The following is a 22,547-nucleotide window of genomic DNA, read 5'->3' as shown; positions in this document are numbered from 1 at the left end:
CGGGACCTAGCCTTACCCAGATCCAGGGGCGCACAGCCTCACCCGGACCTGGGATTTAGCTACACCCAGATGCAGGGGCACGCGACCCCACCCGGACCCAAGGGCGCGTGGCCTCTCCCAGAACCAGGGGCGCGGCCTCACCCGGACCCGGGACCCAGCCTCACCCAGATCCAGGGGCACGTGGCCTCTCCCGGACATAGGGGCACAGCCCCACCCAGACCCAGGACCCAGCCTCACCTGGATCCAGGGGCGCGCGGCCTCACCCGGACCTGGGACCCAGCCTCACCCAGATCCAGGGGCGCACGGCCTCACCCAGACCCGGGATCCGGCTACACCTGGACCCAGGGGTGCGTGGCCTCTCCCGGACCCAGGGGCGCGTGGCCTCTCCCGGACCCAGGGGCGCGGTCTCACCCGGATCCAGGGACACACGGCCTCACCCGGACCCGGGTTTTTGTTTTTAATACATAAACAAGTCTCTTCTCTAAGAACTCATTTCACAATCTCTTCTTTCCGGTTGTAAAGTTCTCTGTCCTATGCAATTCTCATATATATATATGTAAATATATACATATATACATACATACATACACACACGTGTCGCTTCCTTCATGTGTTTTGTCTGTCTTTTCCTCCCGGAACTTGCTCCCTGGCTCTTCGATCAAGTGCAAGAACAGCGAAGGCAGAGTCTCCCGGGATCCGCATGACTATGATCCAGTCCATGGTCGGAGTGTAACACTTGAGTGTTTTTGCCAAGGCGACGTCTGGTTCGGAAATACTGAACGTATTCACTCTACAGGTGTGTCCTGTGCAACAAAGAAATGTCAAAAAAAAGGTAAGAAAAACCAAACAGACAAAAAAAAAAAGACAAAATAAAGCCAAAAAAAATTTTTTTTAAAGCAATGAAAACAGAAAATCCTTGGACCAATGTATTGCTGTGCCTGGTGGGGGTTCACAATATCTCTGGTCGCTGCCCATGGGCGCGGCCTTGCCCTTGTCCGGGCCCTCCCCGTCGGCCTCCACCTTGAACATCTCCTCCGCGCAGTCCTTGTCCTCCGACTTGGTCAGCAGCTCCTCGTCCTTGCACTCGGCCACGGCCACCGCGGCGCCCAGGTGCCCCTGGAGCTTGCCGTGGCGCTTCACGTGGTAGCGCTGGTTCTGGAAGAACTTGATGATGGTGTGCTGGGAGAGCCAGCTGCGCGGACAGCGTGTGATGGCCTCCTGGTCGGGGTACAGGCCCACCTCGTGGATGAAACTCTGGAGGATCCCCAGGGCTTCCAAGGAGATCTTGGTGCGAGACCGGGGCTTTTTGGCACAACTGTCTTCGGTGGGCGGAGGCGGGGCGGGGCCTCCTCGCGGGGAGGGGAGCTCTCCTCGGTGGGCTGGGACTGCTGCCCGTGGGGGACCTGCACTGGCTGGGGCGGCAGCTGGACACGTGCCGCATGCGCGCGCTGTGGTGGTGCCTGGACTCCTCCTCGCAGACCACGTCCCGCTCGCGCTGGGGGAGGTTCAGGAAGCGGCGGATGGTGCACAGGTTCTCCCAGAGCGTGCGGTTCTCCGGGCTGGGGTTCTCCTTGCAGCGGAGCAGCTCGCACAGCCAGCCCTGACTTTTATTTGCAGCCACCTTGGCGAGCGGGGCTTGGGACACCTTGGCCCTTTTCATCTCCTGCTGGATCTCGTCGTAAATGGCAGCTGTGATGTTGACGTTGGCGCCGTCCACCTTGATGGGGAGGTCTGCTGTCGGGGTCGAGGTTTTGACCTGAGGGGTCTGGGAGGAGCTGGGGCTGTTGGAGGCCGAGGACACCATGCTCACGTTGGGGTTCATGCTCCGCTCCCGCTCGTCCTGGTAGACGCGGTCCCGCTCCACCTCGGGGAGGTTGAGGACATTCTGCATGGCCCGCAGGTTCACCAGGAGGGACTGCGAGGCCGCCCGCCGTCTTCCTCCTTCGGAGGGTCTCGGACAGCAGGCCCTGTGTGCGGGTGAATGCCACTCTTGCAAAGACAGCTCGGGACACGCTGGCCCTCTTCAGCTCGTCTCTGACCTGCTGGTAGATACCGGGGAGACTTCCACAGGAGAGCTGGCTGGCTCTGGCTTCACCGCTCTGGGAATGGGCGGTGGTTCAGGAACTGCTGGTTGATGGCTCGAGGGCGCTGGTGAGCCAGGAGGCGGCTAACAGCAATCTGCTGGTTTATCAGATGGGCCATGGCTACCTGCTGCCTGACGCGCTGTGGACTGAGCTGGGAGAGAGCAGCCCCGGCTCCTGACGGGCTGTAGCGCGGGCACCTGGCTCCGGACTGGAGTGCTGCGGTGGATTTGGCCCTGAGGAGACTGCTCGGGTTTTCCCCAAGGACGCCAGCTGGTTCATATTTGGTAAATGCATTGGACGCTGGCCCAGGACACAATAGTCGGAAAGGTTTTCTCGTTCCACTCTTTCCACTTTAATCTCCTTGTACTTCTTACACCATCACAAACTCCTGGCACTTGGTAGCTGACACGTTGGCATAACAGGTGCTGTTTACAATGGATGAAATCACACTCGGGGAGAGAGGGCATTCTTTGGCTAGTGTGCTCTGGTTCCTCTCGTTGGCAGTTCCTTTAAGGCATTGCGGACGGTGGCATGGTTCCATGCTCCGCGGGCAGGTCTTCCAACTCCGAGCAACTCTGCAGCTGGATCTTCAGCGTCACGACGTGATAGACATCCTGCAGCATGTCGGCCACCGTGGCGTCGGGGGCATCGGTCACTTAGCTGAGGGGGAGCGGGTTCCACCTTCCCAGCTTGATTATTCCTTGGGCCTGGGTCGCGCAGCTGTGGGAGGAGCCCAGGGCCAGCAGCGCCGTCTCCACCAGCTGGCCTCCTCTCTGTTGTCATATTCAAGAGAGCCGTCCGACTGCTCCACCACGCAGAAGACAGGAGTCATGAGACCTCCCACGGCCTTGGCCTCGGCGCCGTTGGGCCTCCCGCGGGCCCCCATGGGGCTGCCGTTCTGCTCCAGCCGGGCCGCCTTCCCCGGGGGAGGCCCCTTGAGGTCGGGGCTGTCCCGCAGGCACGGGCTCTCGCTCCGCCGCTCTTGCTGCTCCGGCTCGGAGACAAAGTTCCCACCGCAGGTCGCAATAAAACGCGCAGGGACTGCTCACGGCCTGTCTGTAAGGCGGCTGGCTGGGCTCTGTCCATGGAGCAGAAGTGGAGAATCCAGGGTGGAACGTTTGTGGTGCTTTGCTGCGTGGTGCTCACCTAGGCTTCCTCCCTCTTCCCTCCGCCCCTTGCCTCCGCCCCAGGTCCCACCGTGCACGGTCCTGGGTCTGGGTGCCTTCTAGCGCGGAGATGGTAGTTATGATGATGATGATTGGGGGGGAAGGGAGGGGGAGAAGGGAGGGAGAGTAGGGCTCCTCCGAAGGGGCACCGAGCGAGCGGGGGAGGGGGCCGCAGAGGAGGGGAGAAGAGGAGAGAGAGAGAGGGAGAGGGACCTTGCACCTCCGCCACGGAGACCCGTTCCAGAGAGAAAGGGCTGAGGACCCGGAGGCGGCGGAGGCGGGCCGGGCTGCCGCTCCACCGGGCTGCTAGCTCACGAGGACCTCGGCCCGAGCCGTAGGGCCGGTGCCACCGGGAGCCGGGGAGGCGCAGGGAGGCCGCCGGGCTGTCACCTCCAGCGTCTCCCCTCCAGGCCGCCGCTGCCAGCAGCCGGAGCCAGACTCTCTGACAAGCCGCAGGGAGAGACACACTGAGAGGGAGATGATTATTAGTTGCGTTGAGTCATCAGGCAAAGTGAGTCCTTTTGGGTTATCCTCGGTTTCCGATTTCTCCCCCTCCCCCTTTCCGTCCCCAGATCTAGCGCTTTCAAAATAATAATTTGGGGTGGGGGCGGGGGAAGTCTCTGGATTATTTCGGGATGGGGGTTGGGGCGGGGGGAAGCAAAACTGCTTTTCAATACCCCCATGGAAGCCTCATTAGACTTATGCACTAAGCCAAGATATCGGCTAAGATGTAAGACAAATTAGGCCCCATCTCAAGTTCCACTTCCAAGGCAATGGCATCAGGCGTTTTACTGAATGCAACAGTTGTTTCTATGACCATCGGAGTGTTTGAAGTGCATAAGGCATTTTAGGACGATACTTCTCCAAATACAGACGTTGCTTGCTGTTCAGTGCTCCATGCCACTTTGTCTTATGAATTGTACTGCATCTTCATATTTCATTCCACCTTCAATTAACACAAGGGCAGCATGTACCAGAGCTCTCCCAAGGCCTGAAGCACAATAAGCAGCCATACTACACCAGGTTCTTCATGAGACTTACTTTTTATAAGACTTAGGCGGTCACCAATAATCTGGCTGGATGATGGTGGACCAGCATCAAAAGGCCAATCAAGAATGTGGATGCTTCCGGCCAGCATGGCTCAGAGGTCAAGCATGGATCTATGAACCAGGAGGCCATGGTTTGATTCCTGGTCAGGGCACATTCCTGGATTATGGGCTAGATCCCCAGTAGGGGGCATATAGGAGGCAGAAGATCAATGTTTCTCTCTCATTGATGTTTCTATCTCTCTCTCCCTCTCCTTACTCTCTGAAATCAATAACAAATATATTTTAAAAAAAGAAGAAATCAAGACTGAGTATTAATTGGACTGCAGGCAGAGGCAGATCTCTGGCAACTTTGAGTCTTTGATGATCTGTTTCTGAGCCCGGGGCTAGGAAAAGCAGACCCTGGTGCAAAATTTGTTCTTTCCAAAGGCTCTCAGCCCCAGCAGAGGGAACCACAAGCTGTGGATTGATGATAGCTCCAAACAGGGTACACAGGACCAGTCACAAAGAGCATCTGACATTCTCTTGCACTAGAGATTGGGAGTCATAACAGATCTACCTAATGCATAGACAAAAACCCAAACAGGCAGCCAAAATGGGGAGACAAAAAAACAACCCCCAAATGAAAGAAAAAGAGAATTCTCCAGAAGAAGAGCTAAATGAAATGGAGATAATAAAATGATCACATATAGAGTTCAGAGTAATGATGCCAAAGATGCTCAAAAGCATGACAAAACAGATAGTAACTATGAAAAAAAGACCAGTTGGAAATAAAGAGTCACATAGCATTAATAAAGAACACTTTGGAAGGAATACACAGCAGATTAGGGGAAGCCGAGGACCAGATCAGTGGATTAGAAGACAGGGTAGAAAAAAATCATTCAATCAGAGAACCAAAAAGAAAAAAACAAACAATAAAAACAAACAAACAGGAGGACAGCTTAAGAGAACTGTGGGACAATGTGAAACATAAAAATACACACATTATAGGAGTGCCAGAAGGAGAAGAAAGTGAGCAAAGGATAGAGAACTAATAACAGAAATAATAACAGAAAATTTTGAAAACCAGGTGAAGGAAAAAGCCACACAGTGCCAGACACCCAAACAGGCCCACATCCAGACACATAATATTTAAAATGCCAGAAATTAAAGATAAAGAGAGGATCTTAAAGGCAGCAAGAGAAAAGCAAATTGTTGCCTACAAAGGAATTTCCATAAAGCTGTCAGCTGATTTCACATCAGAAACTCTATAGGACAGAAGGGAATGGTATGAAGTGCTCAAGGTAATGGAAAGCAAGGATCTGAAACCAAGATCACTAAATTCAGCAAGGCCATCATTCAAAATCGAAGGTGAAATACAGAGCTGCCCAGACCAAAAAATAAATAAATAAAAAATAAATAAATAAATAAATAAATAAATAAATAAAAAGGCTAAAGTTTATAACCAACAAACCAGCACTGCAAGAAATGCTAAAGGTACTGCTGTAATGAGAAGAAATAGAGAGAGAAACATAGGCATACAGAATTAAAATGGCAATAAATAAGTCCCTACCAATAATAACCTTAAATGTAAATGGCTTAAATGCTCCTATCAAAGGACATAAGATAGCTGAATGGATAAAAAACCCAAACACAACAAAACGTGACCCAATTATATGCTGTCTACAAGAGACCCACCTCCGAATAAAAGACACACACAGATGAAAGTGAAGGGATGGAAAAATATTTTCCATGCAAATGGAGATTAAAAAAAAAAAAAAAAAGCTGGGCTGGCAATACTCTTATCTGACAACATAGACTTCAAAATGAAGGCCATCATAAGAGACAACAATGATCACTACATAATACTAAAGGGAGCACCTAAATATGTCTTTTTAAAAACTTCTAGAGGGCATTAAGGGAGAAATAGACAGCAACACAGTCATAATATGGGGACTTTAACACCCTGCTGACGTCACTAGATACATTTCCAGACAAAAAAATTAATAAGGAGAGAGTGACTCTAAATAACACACTGGATCAGGTGGATTTAATTGACATTTATAGAACATTTCACCCCAAAGCTGCAGAATATACATTCTTCTCAAGTGCACATGGGTTATTCACAAAGATAGACCAGATGTTAGGACATAAAACAAGTCCCTAAAAATTAAAGAAGATGGAAATCATATCAAGCATCTTTTCAGATCACTGTAGAATGAAATTAGAAATCAACTGCAGTTAAAATATCCAAAAACTTGGAACACATGGAGGTTAAATAGCATGCTATTAAACAACAAGAGTGTATGAAATTTGTATACTGGGGAGTGTGTGTGTGGGGGATTCCTCAGCTGGGCCTGTGCCCTCTTGCAGTCCGGGACCCCTCGAGGGATGTCTGCCTGCCAGCTTAGGCCCACTCCAGCAGGCAGACATCCCTCTCGCAGTCCGGGACCCCTCACTACTTACCGCCAGCCTGCTTGCTGCTCCTTACTGCTTGGCTCGCTACTCCTTAGCGCTGCCGCTGCTGTGGAGGCAGGAGAGGCTCCCGCCACCCCCACTGCACTTGCCAGCTGTGAGCCTGGCTTCTGGCTGAGTGGCGCTCACCCTGTGAGAGCGCACTGACCACCAGGGGGTAGCTCCTTCATTGAGTGTCTTCCCCCTAGTGGTCAGTGCACATCATAGCAACCGGTCGTTCTGGTTGTTTCACTGTAACAGTCGCTTAGGCTTTTATTATATAGATGAATGGGTTACCAAATTAGATCAAGAAAGAAATCAAAAACTTCCTGGAAACAAATGAAAATGAACACACAACAATATAAAGTCTCTGGGACACAGCAAAAGCAGTCCTGAGAGGGAAGTTCATAGCACTATAGGCATACCTCAAAAAATAAGAAAAATTTGAGGGTGGCTTGCTTGCAGAGCTGCTCGCAGGAATAATTGTTTGCTGTGCTGGGGCACGAGACAAAGGGACGCAGTCAGAGGCACGGGGAGGGCTGGCTGGCAGCCATTGCTGTTTGCCAACCCTAGCCTGGTGACGCCCTGAGACTCCGCCCTGCACAACCTACAAACCCACCCAAGATCCAAGCAGCGGCTTTTGCATATAAATGGCCTGCCCTATCGCAGGTTAACCTAGCAAACTTGAAACCCAGGTCAGACAGCTCCAAAACCTCCAAACCCCAGGCAAAGAGGAGAAAGCTGTAGTTCTCACTGTAGCACCTGTAGGGTGGCCTCAGACAGTAGCTGACCTGCATCCCATTGGAGATCCAGAAGCCAGTGTACCTAGTGGTCAGTGTGAGACACCAGATTTCAACTCCTCACATCCATAAGTGACACATTCAAGAGGCAGACTCAGTGATCACCAAAGCCCCACTGAAACAAGTCCTGCACCATAAGCGTGTCTCCAGCATAGCAGTTCTTCCATTATAAACACAGTGGGTCCTCACAGCCAATTGGCCTGGAGGTCAATTCCTCCCAGTGTACCAACAGCAATCAAGGCTTAACTACACCAAGACTTTGCACTCAGCCCACAAAGGGGTGTACCAAGAACGTCCACCCCAGGTGATTGGGGAGGCTGAGCTACTGGCCCCTATAGGTCACCTACCACACAAAGCCGCTCCATCAACACAGGGAAGCAGCCAAAATGCGGACACACAGAAACATGTCATGAATGAAAGAAATGGAGGAAAGCAAACTACTGGATGACATAGAGTTCAAAACCACATTTATAAGGTTACTCAAGAATCTTCTAAAAGCTGCTGAGAAACTTGATGAGACCTCCGAGGAGCTTAGTGAGACCTTCAAGGACCTTAATGAGAATGGAAAAAAAAAAAAAAAAAAAAAGGAAAAGGACCAGTCAGGAAATTAAGCATACACTGTCTGAAATAAAGAATATACAGAAACTCAACTGTAGATCAACGTACCCCAAGAATCAAACCAAAGATCTGAAATATGAAGAAACAAAAAAACACCAAACCAGAAAAACAAAAAGAAAAAAGAATCCAAAAATATGAAGATAGTGTAAGGAGCCTCTGGGACAACTGTAAGCGTACCAACATCCGAGTTTTTGGGGTGCCAGAAGAAGAGAGAGAGCAAAATATTGAAAACATATTAGAAGAAATAATGACAGGAAACTTTCCCTACCTGGTGAAAGAAATAGACTTACAAGTTCAGGAAGTGCACAGAACCCCAAATAAGAGGAATCCAAAGAGGATCACACCAAGACACATCATAATTAAAATGCCAAGGGCAAAAGACAAAGAGAGAATCTTGAAAGCAGCAAGAGAAAAACAGTTAGTTACCTATAAGGGAGCACCCATACGATTATCAGCTGATTTCTCAACAGAAACTATGCAGGCCAGAAGGGAGTGGCAAGAAATATTCAAAGTGATGAACAGTAAGAACCTACAACCAACATTACTCTACCCAGCAAAGCTATCATTCAGAATTGAAGGTCAGATAAAGAGCTTCACAGACAAGAAAAAGCTAAAGGAGTTCATCACCACCAAACCAGGATTACATGAAATGCTGAGGGGTATTCTTTAAGAAGAGGAGGAAGAAGAAAAAGGTAAAGGTAAAAATTATGAACAACAAAATGACATCAAATACATACCTACCAACAAGTGAATCTAAAAATCAAGTGAATAAAAAATCTGAAGAACAGAATGGACTGGTGAATATAATAGAATCTGGGACATAGAAAGGGAGTGGACTGACAATTCTTAGTGGGTAGGGGATCTGAGGGATGCGGGAAGAGATTGGACAAAAATCTTACACCTATGGATGAGGACAGTGGCGAGGGGTAAGGGCATGGGGTTGGGTGGGGAATCAGGTGGAGGGGAGCTATGGGGGGAAAAAAAGAGGAACACCTGTAATAATTTGAACAATAAAGATTTATTTAAAAAAAACCAACAACACCCAATCAGAAGAGCAAAAAGAAAAAAAGAATAAAAAAATATGAAGATAGTAAAAGGAGCCTCTGGGGCAACTTTAAGCATTCACATTATGGGGGTCTCAGAAGAAGAGAGAGTACAAGATATTGAAAACCTATTTGAAGAAATAATGACAGAAAACTTCCCTACCTCGTGAAAGCAACAGACTTACCTAGTCTAGGAAGCACCCACGAGACCCGAAGGACTGTAGGAAATTGAGACTGCTCTTAAAAGGCTTGTGCAGACTCACTCTCTCCAAATCCCAGTGCAGAGGCAGAAGTTTGAAAAGTGTTTATACCATAAGCAAAAGACATGTATTAACTAATCTTAAAGCATATGCTAGGGAGACAGGAGTTTCATTAACTCTCTGGAGAGAAAAGATGCTGGTAGGTTTCAATTTTTAACTCCATCTACCTTGTTAGTCTGGTGCTGGTGGAGATCAATTTTGGCGCTCACTATCTACCTTGCGAGATCCATGTGTCCCACCCTAGTTCTACCTTGTGGCACAACCCTGTAAAGCCCAGTGCTCTATCACCATGGTCCCACCTAACTAACCCAGAAGATGCATGCAGTCCAAACAGAAGATGTCCCTTGAAAGTCCATGGGGAGCCCCAAAGGACTGAAACCACCTGAGAGGTTGTTCTTGGCAGGCTGGGACCTCCAGGGCACTGCATGAGCAACAGATTAACACCAAGCAAAACAACATTTACATTACAGGCCTCCCGCTCCACCCCCCTCCTCACCCCTCCCCCCCCCAAAAAAAAGAGAGTAAAAGACAAAAAATCTTTTTTTGGAGAAATAATGGCTGAAAACTTCTTTAACTTATAAAAAGGAAGCAGACATTTATATTCAAGAAGTGCAGAAAGTTCCAAATAAAATAAAATGAAAGAGAACCACACCAAACACATTACAATTATAATGTCAAAATTTTTAAATGAAGAATCTTTTTTTTTTTTTAAAATGAAGAACCTTAAAAGCAGCAAGAGAAAACAACTTATTACATACAAAAAATTTAAAAAACCAACAACATAAAACTACTGGCAGATTTTTTACTAGAAAGTTTGCAAGCCAGAAGAGACTGGCATAATATATTCATAGTGCTAAAAGCAAAAAACTTCCAACCTTTACAGGCAAGGTTATCACTCAGAATTGACAGAGAAATATTTTTTAGGACAAGCAAAAACTAAATGACTTTACTATCACTAAACTAGTCCTATAAGAAAAAAAAAAAAAAGAACAGGATTATTCATCGTTTCCAGAAGTCACCGACTTAACCAGCTTTTTCACCTGGACTACCATTTTACAATACAGCTTCCCTTCTCTTAAAAGGAAAATCCAAAGTAAGGGGGCAAAAAGTAAAGAAAAAGAAACTCATGTACAATTCCTTTAGCCAGAACAGATGAGCCTGCGGACACGAGCCATGGGAAAAAGCAGGGCTTTGTGAACAAGACTCCACTTTCCCTGGGAAAACACTTTAAACTGCAAACGGAATGCCTTGAACCAGCAACTACTCATGAACCTTTATTAGGTACCAGAAATGGTACATGTGAATCTAAACAAGGATTTTTGTTTCTCCAGTATGAGCCTGAAAAAAATGAAGAAAAGGAAGCCCTACCACCAGCCTACTTTAATTTTGGAGGCAAAGTGATGTCCATCCCCTGCAATAGAGAACACATGAATTCTGATAGTGCAGAGGTCTTGGTTTCTAAGAAGTCAACCGGCTCCTTCTTCCCTTGCCTTCCTTTCCCCTCCTTTCTCTCCCCTCCCCTTCCCTCCCCTCCCCTCCCCTCCCCTCCCCTCCCCTCCCCTCCCCTCCCCTCCCCTCCCCTTCCCTTGTATCTCAAAAAGTTGAGAAAGAGATGCTCAGCACCAGATGTGTGTGGTGGAGTCAGAAGACATTCTTTCAGTAAACCAGCCCCTCTGGACAGTATTTCTGCTCAAAGTTGGTCTTGGAAGACTGGTGGGGTTGATGCTGTGTCCTTTACAGAAGTCTTAAGACATCTTCAGTTTCTGGTTTTGTTCCTTTTGGAATATACCATCTGGAAGCTGCCATGTGAGAAGTCTGACTACTATAGAATGAATCACCACGCTGTGAGAAGGCCCAAGCTAGAACCATGGAGAGGACGGTCAACAGAAAGCCACAGCAGGGTCCACCAGAAGGAAGTCTTCTTGCACCTTTGAGCCCACTACCAGCTAAAGGCAGAGCAGGTGCTGAGGAGCAGAGAACAATGTGTCCTAGCATGTGGAGTATCTGGAAAGTGTTCCCTGGGCACTTGAAAAGAATACATATTTTTCTGCTTGAGGTTGAAATGCCCTGAAGTCCCCATTAAAGCCCTCTGTTCTAGTGTGTCATTTATGACTACTGTTTCCTTGTTGACTTTCTGTCTGGAAGATTATCCATTGATGCCAATGGCATGTTAAAGATCCCTACTATGACTGTATTACCTTTGATCTCTCCCTTTATGGCCATCAATATTTGCTTTATATATTTAGGTTTTCCTATGTTGAGGGTATAAATGTTTCCAAGGGTTATATCCTCTTGTTGGATTCATCCCTCTATTATGGTATAACATCCTTCTCTCTTAGGATGGCCTTTATTTTAAAGTCTATTTTGTCAGATATGAGTATTACTACCCCAGTTTTTTTTGTTGATGTTGTATTTGCATAAAATATCTTTTTCCATCCCTTTACTTTTTAAAAACATATTCTTTATTGTTTAAAGTATTACATATAGCATTACATATGCCTTCTTTTACCCCCATTGAGCTCTCCCAGCCCCCCCCCCCCAGCCCCCAGCACATGCCCTCACCACCCTGGTGTCTGTGTACATTGGTTATGCTTATATGCATGCATACAAGTCCTTTGGTTGATCTCTTACCTCCTGCCCCCGCCCCATCCCCTACCTTCCCTCTGAAGTTTGACCATCAGTTCGATGCTTCTCTGTCTCTGGATCTATTTTTGTTCATCGGTTTATGTTGTTCATTATATTCCTCAAATGAGTGAGATCATGTGATATTTATCTTTCTTTGACTGGCTTATTTCACTTAGCATTATGTTTTCCAGGTCCACCCATGCTGTTGCGAATGATAAGAATTCTTTATTTTTTACAGCAGCGTAGTATTTCATTGTGTACACGTACCACTGTTTTTTAATCTACTCATCTGTGGATGGACATTTAGGCTGTTTCCAAATCTTAGCTATTGTAAATTGTGCTGCTATGAACATAGGGGTGCATTTGTCCTATCTAATTGGTGTTTCTGATTTCTTGGAATATATTCCTGGAAGTTGGATTACTGGGTGAAATGGCAGATCCATTTTTAATTTTTTGAGGAAACTCCATACTGTTCTCCACAATGGCTGCAACTGTTTGCATTCCCACCAGCAGTGCACGAGGTTTCCTTTTTGTCCACATCCTCAAAGCACTTGTCGTTCGTTGATTTGTTGATGGTAGCCATTCTGACAGGTGTGAGATGGTATCTCATTGTCATTTTGATTTGCATCTCTTGGATGATTAGTGACTTTGAGCATGTTTTCATATGCCTCTTGGCTTTCTGTATTGCCACAACTTTTTGCAGCAGAGGTTCAGGATCTGAAGAAGGGGCCATCGCACAAATGAAAATACTAGACAAAAAATATGAATTTAAAAGGTATGGGGAGCCAGGTGGAGACCTCTCTCTTGGAGAGGCACACAGTGGAATTTGGCCTTATCTGCTATTTATTCAGTTTTTGGTACACATCCTGCCCTCAGTAAAGCTCGGCAAATAGGTAGCTGACAGACCATCTCAAAGGTCAGTAAAGATCAGTAAGGTTCAGTAAACATTTACTTTGAAACTATTAGGTCAGGAAATTGCTTTGAGCCACCGCTATCTCAACATAAGAATGGTGCATGATATTAGCCCTGCTAATAGTCCAAGGTCCATCGGCCTTCCGCATTCCTTGGTGCACTCTTTTGACAGTATTGGGAAAGCAGTGGCTTCCCACACTGTATATCCTCTTTCAAAAAGTGTCTATTTAGGCCTTTTGCCCATTTTTTTAAATTGGATTGTTTATCTTTCTTTTGTTAAGTTGTATGAGTTCTCTGTAAATTTTGGAGATTAAACCCTTAACTGAGATAACTTTGGATGTTCTCCCATGCAGTGGGCTTTCTTGTTGTTTTGTTGATAGTTTCTTTTCTGTGCAGAAGTTTTTTATTTTGATGTAGTCCCATTTGTTTATTTTCTTCTTAGTTTCCATTGCCCTAGGAGCTGTATTGGTAAAGATATTGCTATGACATATGTCTGATATTTTGCTTCCTATGGAGTCTTCTAAGATTTTTATGGTTTCCCATCTTACATTTAAGTCCTTTAACCATTATGAGTTTGTTTTTGTGTATGGTGTAAGTTGGTGATCTAGTTTCATTTTTTTGCCTGTATCTGACCAGCACCATTTATTGATGAGACTATCTTGTCTCCATTGTATGCTCTTGCCTCCTTTGTCAAATATTAATAGAGCATAATGGCTTGGGTCTACTTCTGGGTTCTCTGTTCTGTTCTATTGGTCTATATGTCTGTTTTTGTGCCAGTACCAGGCAGTTTTGAGAACCATGGCTTTGTAATACAGCTTGATATCTGGTATTGTGATCCCTCCAACTTTGTTCTTCTTTCTCAAGATTGCTGTGGATATTCAGGGTATTTTATTTTATTCCAGAGGAATTTTTGGAGAGTTTGTTCTAGGCATGTGAAATATGCCATTGGTATTTTAATGGGGGATTGCATTGAATCTATAGATTACTTTGAACATTTTAATGATGTTGTTTCTACCAATCCATGAATATGGTATGTTCTTCCATTTGTTTATGTTTTCCTCTATCTCTTTTTTCAATATGCGGTAGTTTTCTGAGTACAGGTCTTTTACCTCCTTGGTTTAAGTTTATTCCTAGGTATCTTAATTTTGTACAATGTTAAGTGGGATTGTTTTTTTTTTAAGTTTCTCCTTATGTGATTTCATTATTGATGTATAAAAAAGCCATAGATTTATGGGTGTTAATTTTGTATACTGCTACCTTGTTCATGGAACCTTGCAGGCATGATTTACTTGTTCACGGAGCCTTGCAGTCAGGCTGCCAAACTTGAGGTTGTCATGGCTTTGGAGACTTCTTATTTGATTTCTCTAACTCTCAGTTTCTTTACCTGTAAACTGGAAATGATAACACATTTCAGGGTCATCGTGTGGTTTAAAGAACATATGTACTTAACATTTATTCATGGAGGCCTGGAACAGACTGTGCTCTTATTATTTTTGTTGTTGGTATTAAATTGGGGGTTTTCAGCTTGAAGGAATGCAATTATATCCCTTCAAAATGCGTTTTTATTGATTTCAGAGAGAGACAGAGGAGAGAGAGTTAGAAACGTCAATGATGAAAGAGAATCATTGATTGGCTGCTTTCTGCATGCCCCCTATTGGGGATTGAGCCCACAACCTGGCAGGAATCAAATTGCGACCTCCTGGTTCATGGGTTGAGGCTCAACCACTGAGCCACACTGGCCGAGCTATATATCTCTTTTATTAACACCACCTTTCTAACTCAAAAACTTCCCAGGGGTCTTGGGGTTGAATATTGTTCATTGGTTACAGGGATCTCTGAGGATACTAATGATCCCTTTGTGATATTAATATCACAAAAAATATTTTTTAAATACTTCCTGAAAAGCATGGTATGGATAAAAGCGTATTGCTCTTAGAGAAATTGACATTTCAGTTATTTTTTTGTGAAGGAAAAACATTTTTGTTACCTATGAAACTTGAAATTTCCTAAACCAAAAATTTTCTTTAAGGATTTTGATAGGAGAATATAAGAAGAAAACAGCTATGAGAATTGGAAAATAGAAAAGGCTATGAGAATGGGAAAATCATGTTTAGGAAGGACTGAAAATAAAAAATAGTGACCATGTTAAGCCCAGATACTCAAACTTTTCAGTCACAGAACTCACACATTAGTAATATTTGGAATGAGAAAAATGGAGAAGAGAAAAGAAGAGGGCTAAAGATTAGATTTAAGTTTTAAAACTAGATGCTAAACTTACTTAAATAGGCATAATTATAAAGTTTTCCCTAAAGATCTGAGGGAGAATTTCACTGGGAGATATGCCCAGGAATTATATCAATGGGTTAAAAATATACTTACTGTGGTTGTGGGGGCCCCATGCAGAGTACGCCAGATGTTGTGGCTGGAGAAGATGAAGATCATCCGGCCCAGGCACAGCCCCTCCAGTTCTCTGATATAGCCAGTGAAGAGGCCTGATGGCACCTGGCAACTGACCGTGGCTTGCAGAGAACTGAGTAGAGTGACTCCCCTGCTACAATTCAGGTACCGGCTGTAGTGAATGGCATAGATGGCCTTACACTGGCATCGGGAGAATGCCCTATGTGATGGATTTGGCTGGTGCCTTCTCCATAGACAGGGCTCCAGAGAGTCAAGGATGTTTGTTTTTGCATGGGAAGGTCGACAGTGGACTTTGGTTGCCCTCTATCAGGGATGTTTGTATGGCCCTACCATTTGACATGGTTTGATGGCACGGGGTTTGGCTGCCTGGGGTGGCCACGATATCAATGTTGTTATGGCACGTGTCAGTTGTCCTGGAAAGGGGTGACATGGGGTTGAACCCCAGAAGTAGAGGGTACCCAGCTGCCAAGAGGGCAGTTGTCCAAGTGGGCAGAAATGGGTACCCATCAGGTTTTGGTCCCAGTTATAGAAGAACACTGGGAGCTGATGCTCTCTTGTTGGCAGCCATGTGTGCTGACTTACAGGCCTGTGTGACCACACTCATATTGGGAGGGGCACAAACCCCAACTTTAGCCAAGTGAGGGGGCCTATTTAGAACTGAGGACATTGGTGAGGACCAGCCCTCTGTCACAGGAATTACAAATCCTATTGGATCCTGTGACATATAAGACCCTGTGAAGGGATGAAACTCCTGTGGAGGAGGTACTCCCTTGTCCGTTCGGAGAGGGTACACCACCCCTCCCGGAGACCATGTGGGTAAGAATGGGTCTAGTAGGGAAGAATCCTGCTACATGGATGGCTGTGACTATCCATTTGGATACTGACGAACTATATAGTTCAATTCAAGTACTGGGCAAAGTAGCCCTTTGGCCATTAGAACTGACAGCTGGGCTGTCTTTAAAGGCCTATGGTTGCCACAATGGCACAAGCAATAATGGCTAGTAGTTCATTACATCATGAGGGGACAGGAAATGTGAGCTCCACCTAGGGGTGGGCCCACCTAGCCTAAAAGATTAGGCTAGAAGAGTATATGCAGAGCTAACCTCAGACACTGCATTTATAGGTAAAAGCAACAGATGAGCTGTTGTGACCCAAGGCCTCCCGCCTTGGCAGAGGGGGAACAGGGAGTATAGTACTGACCATAGACTATTACTAGGGAAGGGACCTGGGTAGCCCTCCTATCACCCTGGGGAAGCAGGTACTACTATACCGGTAAGTGACAGTCACAGCCTTTGATCCAGCCCTGGGAACATAAGCAGTGCCCTGAAAGAGATGGACAGTGAAGTACAGGCCATACAAGCCCTTTCCCATGACCCCCTCTGAGATTGGTGGGATAGACTCTCAGGGATAGAACATTGGGCACTCTTGAGTTTTACTATGAGGGCTGGAGTACTGGTCCTAACATGTTACAATTTGTATTGTTGTTTCAGGCTCTATGTTCAAGGAGGTGGCAAATAGGCCAGGGTACCCTTAAAAGACCATCCAGCATAATGGGTGGAGTGTGGGAACCCTAATCAGAGTACCCCGGATGTCCAAGGTCAATTTGCCATACAGGTGCAAAAGCAAATACTCAGCAATATTTTTGTACACACTGGGTAGGTGTACCTTTCTATAACCCAAATATTGATGTCACTATTTGGCAAGAAGCCTCTTTTGTCTGAGTTTGGTATAAAGATGTGTTGTTTACCAGCTGGTGCGGGTCTGCTGTGTGCACAAAGGCTCTTATGTTTGCGGCTACTTTGTGAGGCTACTTGGAAGAACTGTTTTGTCTGATGGCTCCTTGTTAGCAATGGCTAGTTGGTCTGCAATAAAGACTCTCTTATATGCCTTCCCATATCTTCTCTGTCTAATATCTGGTGTCCACAGAACTGTGGGCCCAACACCTTCTATATACTCATTACCCTCCTATTTGGAGATCCCCAACCACTGTTGGGAATAGGGACAATGACTGCTCTGACTACTTTCAGCCGAAGAGGTACATAGCAAGGGGTGTTAATGCACCATCAGAAGCAGATGACCTAAGGGACCACGGAAGATGGGAGATGTCATTTGGGGTTCTATTTCCATGACCCCCTGTAGCTTGACTACTTCTATTCTGGAGGAATCAAAGCATACAAGTAAGGAGGGAAGGGCTCTTAGGATGCATGGGCCAAAGATGAGTACCAGTCATCAACATACTGTTTAACTTTTGTCTATGGATGTTCAAATTGGCATAAATCCTGAGCTAAGTCCTGACAAAAAAATGGGGCTACTTTTAAAGCCTTAGGATAAAACAGTCCAGGTCAACTGGGTGGAATGATCTGAGGGATCTTCAAATGCAAAAAGGAACTGTGAGTCAGGATGCAAAAGAAGACATCCTTGAAGTCTAATACAGTAAACCATTCAGTGTCTTCTGGAATTTGGGCCAATCAAGTATAAGGGTTAGAAACCACAGATGTATAGGGATAACTGCCTCATTTATTAATCAGAGGTCTTGGACAAGTCTCCATTCCCCGTTAGGCTTCTAGACATCCAGAATAGGTGTGTTACAGGGGCTGTTGTAAGGTCTTACCAGGCCTTGGGCCTTCAAATTGTCTATTACAGCTTGTAATCCCTGCCTTGCCTCTGGCTGGAGCGGGTACTGTTTCTAATGGGGAAAGGAAGCTGAATCCCTGAGATGTATCTGAATGGGAGCTGCCCTAACTGCTCTGCCAACTTTCCTTTGTGTGGCCCATACTTCGGGGTCAATTTCAGTCTCTACTAGAAGTAGGCCGAGTACTTGTTCTTGCGCCATGCCTATAGTGGTGCCAAAACGGGCCAAGATGTCTCGCCCCAACACGGGAGTTGGACTTCTTGGAATAATCAGGAAGGCATATGAGAACAGCAAATTGTCCCAATTACAGCTCAAAGGCTGGGAAAAATGCCTCTTTACCAGCTTTCCAGACACACCCTTTTTTATTTTAATTTTAATTAATTAATTTATTTTATTTATAAAAATAAATATTTATTGTTCAGATTATTACAGATGTTCTTCTTTTTTTCCTCCCATAGTTCCTCTCCACCTGATTCTCCCCCATGCCCTTATCCCCCGCCACTGTCCTCATCCATAGGTGTAAGATTTTTGTCCAATCTCTTCGTGCCCCCCCTCATGTCCTGTTCCCCCTGATAATTGTCAGTCCACTCCCTTTCTATGCCCCTGATTCTATTATATTCACCAGTTTATTCTGTTCATCAGATTTTTTTTATTGACTTGATTTTTAGAATCACTTGTTGATAGATATGTATTTGTTGTCACTTTATTGCTCATAATTTTTATCTTTAACTTTTTCTTCTTCTTCCTCTTCTTAAAGAATACCCTTCAGCATTTCATAGAATCCTGGTTTGGTGGTGATGAACTCCTTTAGGTTTTTCTTGTCCGTGAAGCTCTTTATCTGACCTTCAATTATAAATGATAGCTTTGCTGGGTAGAGTAATCTTGGTTGTAGGTTCTTGCTGTTCATCACTTTGAATATTTCTTGCCACTCCCTTCTGGCCTGCATAGTTTCTGTTGAGAAATCAGCATATGGGTACTCCCTTGTAGGTAACCAACAGTTTTTCTCTTGCTGCTTTCAAAATTCTCTCTTTATCTTTTGCCCTTGGCATTTTAATTAAGATGTGTCTTGGTGTAGTCCTCTTTCGATTCCTCTAGTTTGGGGTTCTCTGTGCATCCTAGACTTGTAAGTCTATTTCTTTCACCAGCCAGGTGAAGTTTTCTGTCATTATTTCTTCAAATAGGTTTTCAATATCTTGCTCTCTCTCTTCTTCTGGCACCTCCATAATTCAGATGTCGGTATGCTTAAAGTTGTCCCAGAGGCTCCTTACACTATCTTCATATTTTTGGATTATTTTTTCTTTTTGTTTTTCTGGTTAGGTGTTTTTTTGCTTCTTCATATTTCAAATCTTTGGTTTGATTCTTGGGGTCCTCTAGTCTACTATTGGATTTCTGTATATTATTCTTTATTTCAGACAATATATACTTAATTTCTGACTGGTCCTTTTCCTTTTTTTTTTGGCATTCTCACTAAGATCCTTGAAGGTCTCACTAAGTTCCTCGGAGGTCTCACTAAGTTTCTCAGTGGTTTCTAGAAGATTCTTTTTTTTTTTTAAATTTCTTTATTGATTAAGGTGTCACATATTTGTCCTCATCCCCCCCATTCCCATCCCACACCCCTCCCCACGCATGCCCCCGCCACCTGTTGTCCTCAACCATTGGTTAGGCTCGTATGCATGCACACAAGTCCTTTGGTTGATCTCTTCCCACAACCCCACCCTCCCCTAGCCTCCCTCTGAGGCCCGACAGTCCGATCGATGCCTCCTTGTTTCTGGGTCTGTTCTTGTTCATCAGTCTATGTTGTTCATCATTTCCCCTAGATGAGTGAGATCATGTGTTACTAGAAATATACTTATAAGAACTGAATGTGAGACGAGCAATAATAGTTATGCTGACAGGCAAACGAATCAGTCTGTAGTGAGTTTCTTTCTGGACCAACAGTTCTTTTGAGACCCAATTTCAATGTCCACCAGTTCCTTATGTGTACATGTCAGCACTGACTTTTCAGTTCTGGATGGTGGACAAATGGTGGTAATGCAGGTCCGACTCCCTCTGGTTTGGTCTCACGTGGACCCAGGGGCGCGGCCTCACCCGGACTCAGGGGTGCGCTGCCTCACCCGGACCCGGGACCCAGCATCACCTGGGCCCCGGGGCGCGTGGCCTCACCCGGATTCAGGGGTGTGTGGCTTCACCCGGTCCCAGGGGCGCGCGGCCTCACCCGGACCTGGGATCCAGCTTCACATGGACCCAGGGTCGCGTGGCCTCACCCGGACCCAGGGGCGCGTGACCTCACCCAGACCCAGGGGCGTGCGGCCTCACCCGGGCCCGGGACCCAGCCTCACCTGGACCTCACCCAGACCCAGGACCCAGAGGGGCTTCGTCTTCCTGATCCCAATTCCTGTCGGTCAATTCCCTCTCAGCAATTCCTTCAGCCATTTTCTCAAAGTTCTGGGGCGGCTGCTGCGGAACTCGCTGGGTGGCGGGCTCAGCGAGGCTCTGGTGTGCCCGGTGCGCGGCGGCGGGCTGGTCTGAGATCGCTGCGATGGCGCTCAGGTCTGCAGCAGCGGCCAGTCGCCGGGCGAGCGCTCCTGGATCCGGGACCCAGCGGGGCCTCGTCTTCCCGGTCCCAACTCCCATCGGTCAATTCCTTCTCAGCAATTCCTCCGGCCATTTTCTCAAAGCTCCAGGGTGGCTGCGGCAGAACTCGCTGGGCAGCGGGCTCGGCGAAGCTCCGGTGCGCCCGGTGCGCGGCGGCGGGCTGGTCCGAGGTCGCTGCGATGGCGCTTGGGTCTGCAGCGGCGGCTGGTCACCGGGCGTGCGCACCTGGCCGCTTCCAGGGCGCAGAGATTCTTGAAGGTCAGCAAGCGTGGAGTTTCCCACCCCATGTCCCCCAGGGGCTCGTCTGTCCGTGTTCGGCAGCTAGTGGAGCCGTCCCCTCAGCCGGAGACTGCCGGGGGAACTGCGCCGAGCATGTTCCAGGCCGCCATTGTGTCGCCAGAGCCGTAGTTCTTAAAGTGTGTTCTTTGGCTCACCGGCATCGGCATTATACTGCGTACCCCTCTCTTTTATTCTAGTTGTAGAGCATCCGCTCAGCCAGCCCTCTGGTGGTTCTGGATGGTGTCTGCTCTGTTTTCCAGTTGTAGTTTCAAAATTGTTGTGGTAGGCAACAATCAGGCGTCTACCCTATGCCGCCATCTTGATCTCTCTTCATGGATAATTCTTGAATAATAATAGACCTCATTCCAGGTCCTGAGGGCACTCCAACGGCCAGTCCCGGTGGGACCCCAACCAGGCCCCCAACAAATGCCACGGCGTCGGTGACCAGGGCACCCTGCCCCGAGTGCTTGATGGCCGCCTTCATCTTCCTCGCCTCCGAGAGGGAGCACAGCAGCTTCATGGCGTCCTCCACCATCAGGGGCATCGCGTGCCCTGCCGGCCTGCTGGAGGCCGGCGTGCGGTCACCCGCCACCTCCCGGGGTAGAAGATTCTTGAGTAACCTTATAATTGTGGTTTTGAACTCTATATCCAGTAATTTTCTTTCCTCCATTTCTTTCATTCGTGACATGTTTCTTTGTCTCCACATTTTGGCTGCTTCCCTGTGTTGATGGAGTGACTTCATGAGATAGATGACCTATAGGGCCCAGTGGTTCATCCTCCCCAATCACCTGAGGTGGACACTCTTGGTGCACCCCTTTGTGGGCTGGGTGCACAGTCTTGTTGTAGTTAAGCCTTTATTGCTTGTTGGTACACTGGGAAGAATTGACCTTCAGGCCAATTGGCTGTGAGGATCAGCTGTGTCTATAATGGAAGAACTGCTGTGCTGGAGACACCCTTATGGGGCAGGACTTGCTTCAGTGGGGCCTTGGTACTCACTGAGTCTGCCTCTTGAGTGTGTTGCTTATGGATGTGAAGAGTTGAAATCTGGTGTCGTCTCACACTGACCACTAGGTACACTGGCTCCTGGATCTTCAAGGAGGTGAAAGTCAACTACTGTCTGAGGCCATCCAGCAAGAGCTACAGAAAGATCTGCAGATTTCTCTCTTTGCTTGGAGGTTGGAAGTTTTGGAGCTGACCCAGGTGCAGTTTGTTAGGTTAAGCTGCGATAGGGCAGGCTATTCATATGCAAAAGCTGCTGTGCACAGTTTGGGTGCGTTTGTAAATTGGGTGTGGCGGGGTCTCAGGGAATCCCTAGGGCGTGGCAAACAGCGATGGCTGCCAGCCAGCCATCTCTCTGTTTCAGCGTTTCTGTGTCCCCGAGTCCCTCGCCCCAGCGCAGTAAACAATGATTCCTACGCGTACCTCTGCGAGAAAGCCACCCTAACTTTCCAGCCCGATGCTAGACAGTCCAGTTTCTCTCCATAGGAGTCTGGGTCCCCAGAGTCTCGCCGGAAACTGGAGTTCAGAGCAGTCGGGAGCTTGTGTCTCCCTCTCTCTTGAAAAAGTCAACCGCGTCCTCAGTTGCCAGCCTCTCTGTGCATGCTTTTGTACCTCTGTTTTTCCGTGGCTCTGCACC

The 22,547-nt window shown here is 46.9% G+C and overlaps 1 pseudogene; it reads right to left on the bottom strand.

Annotated features, from left to right (window-relative positions):
* Positions 1-606: 606 nt before the first annotated feature.
* LOC103304534 (DNA-binding protein SATB2-like) lies at positions 607-21,455 on the bottom strand (annotated as a pseudogene).
* Between the last annotated feature and the right edge of the window lie 1,092 nt (positions 21,456-22,547).

The sequence above is a fragment of the Eptesicus fuscus genome, chromosome 10 (genome assembly GCF_027574615.1).
Source record: "Eptesicus fuscus isolate TK198812 chromosome 10, DD_ASM_mEF_20220401, whole genome shotgun sequence".
NCBI lineage: Eukaryota > Metazoa > Chordata > Mammalia > Chiroptera > Vespertilionidae > Eptesicus > Eptesicus fuscus.
The sequence above is the reverse complement of the archived record's forward strand: the minus strand, read 5'-3'. Positions and strand labels throughout refer to the sequence as shown.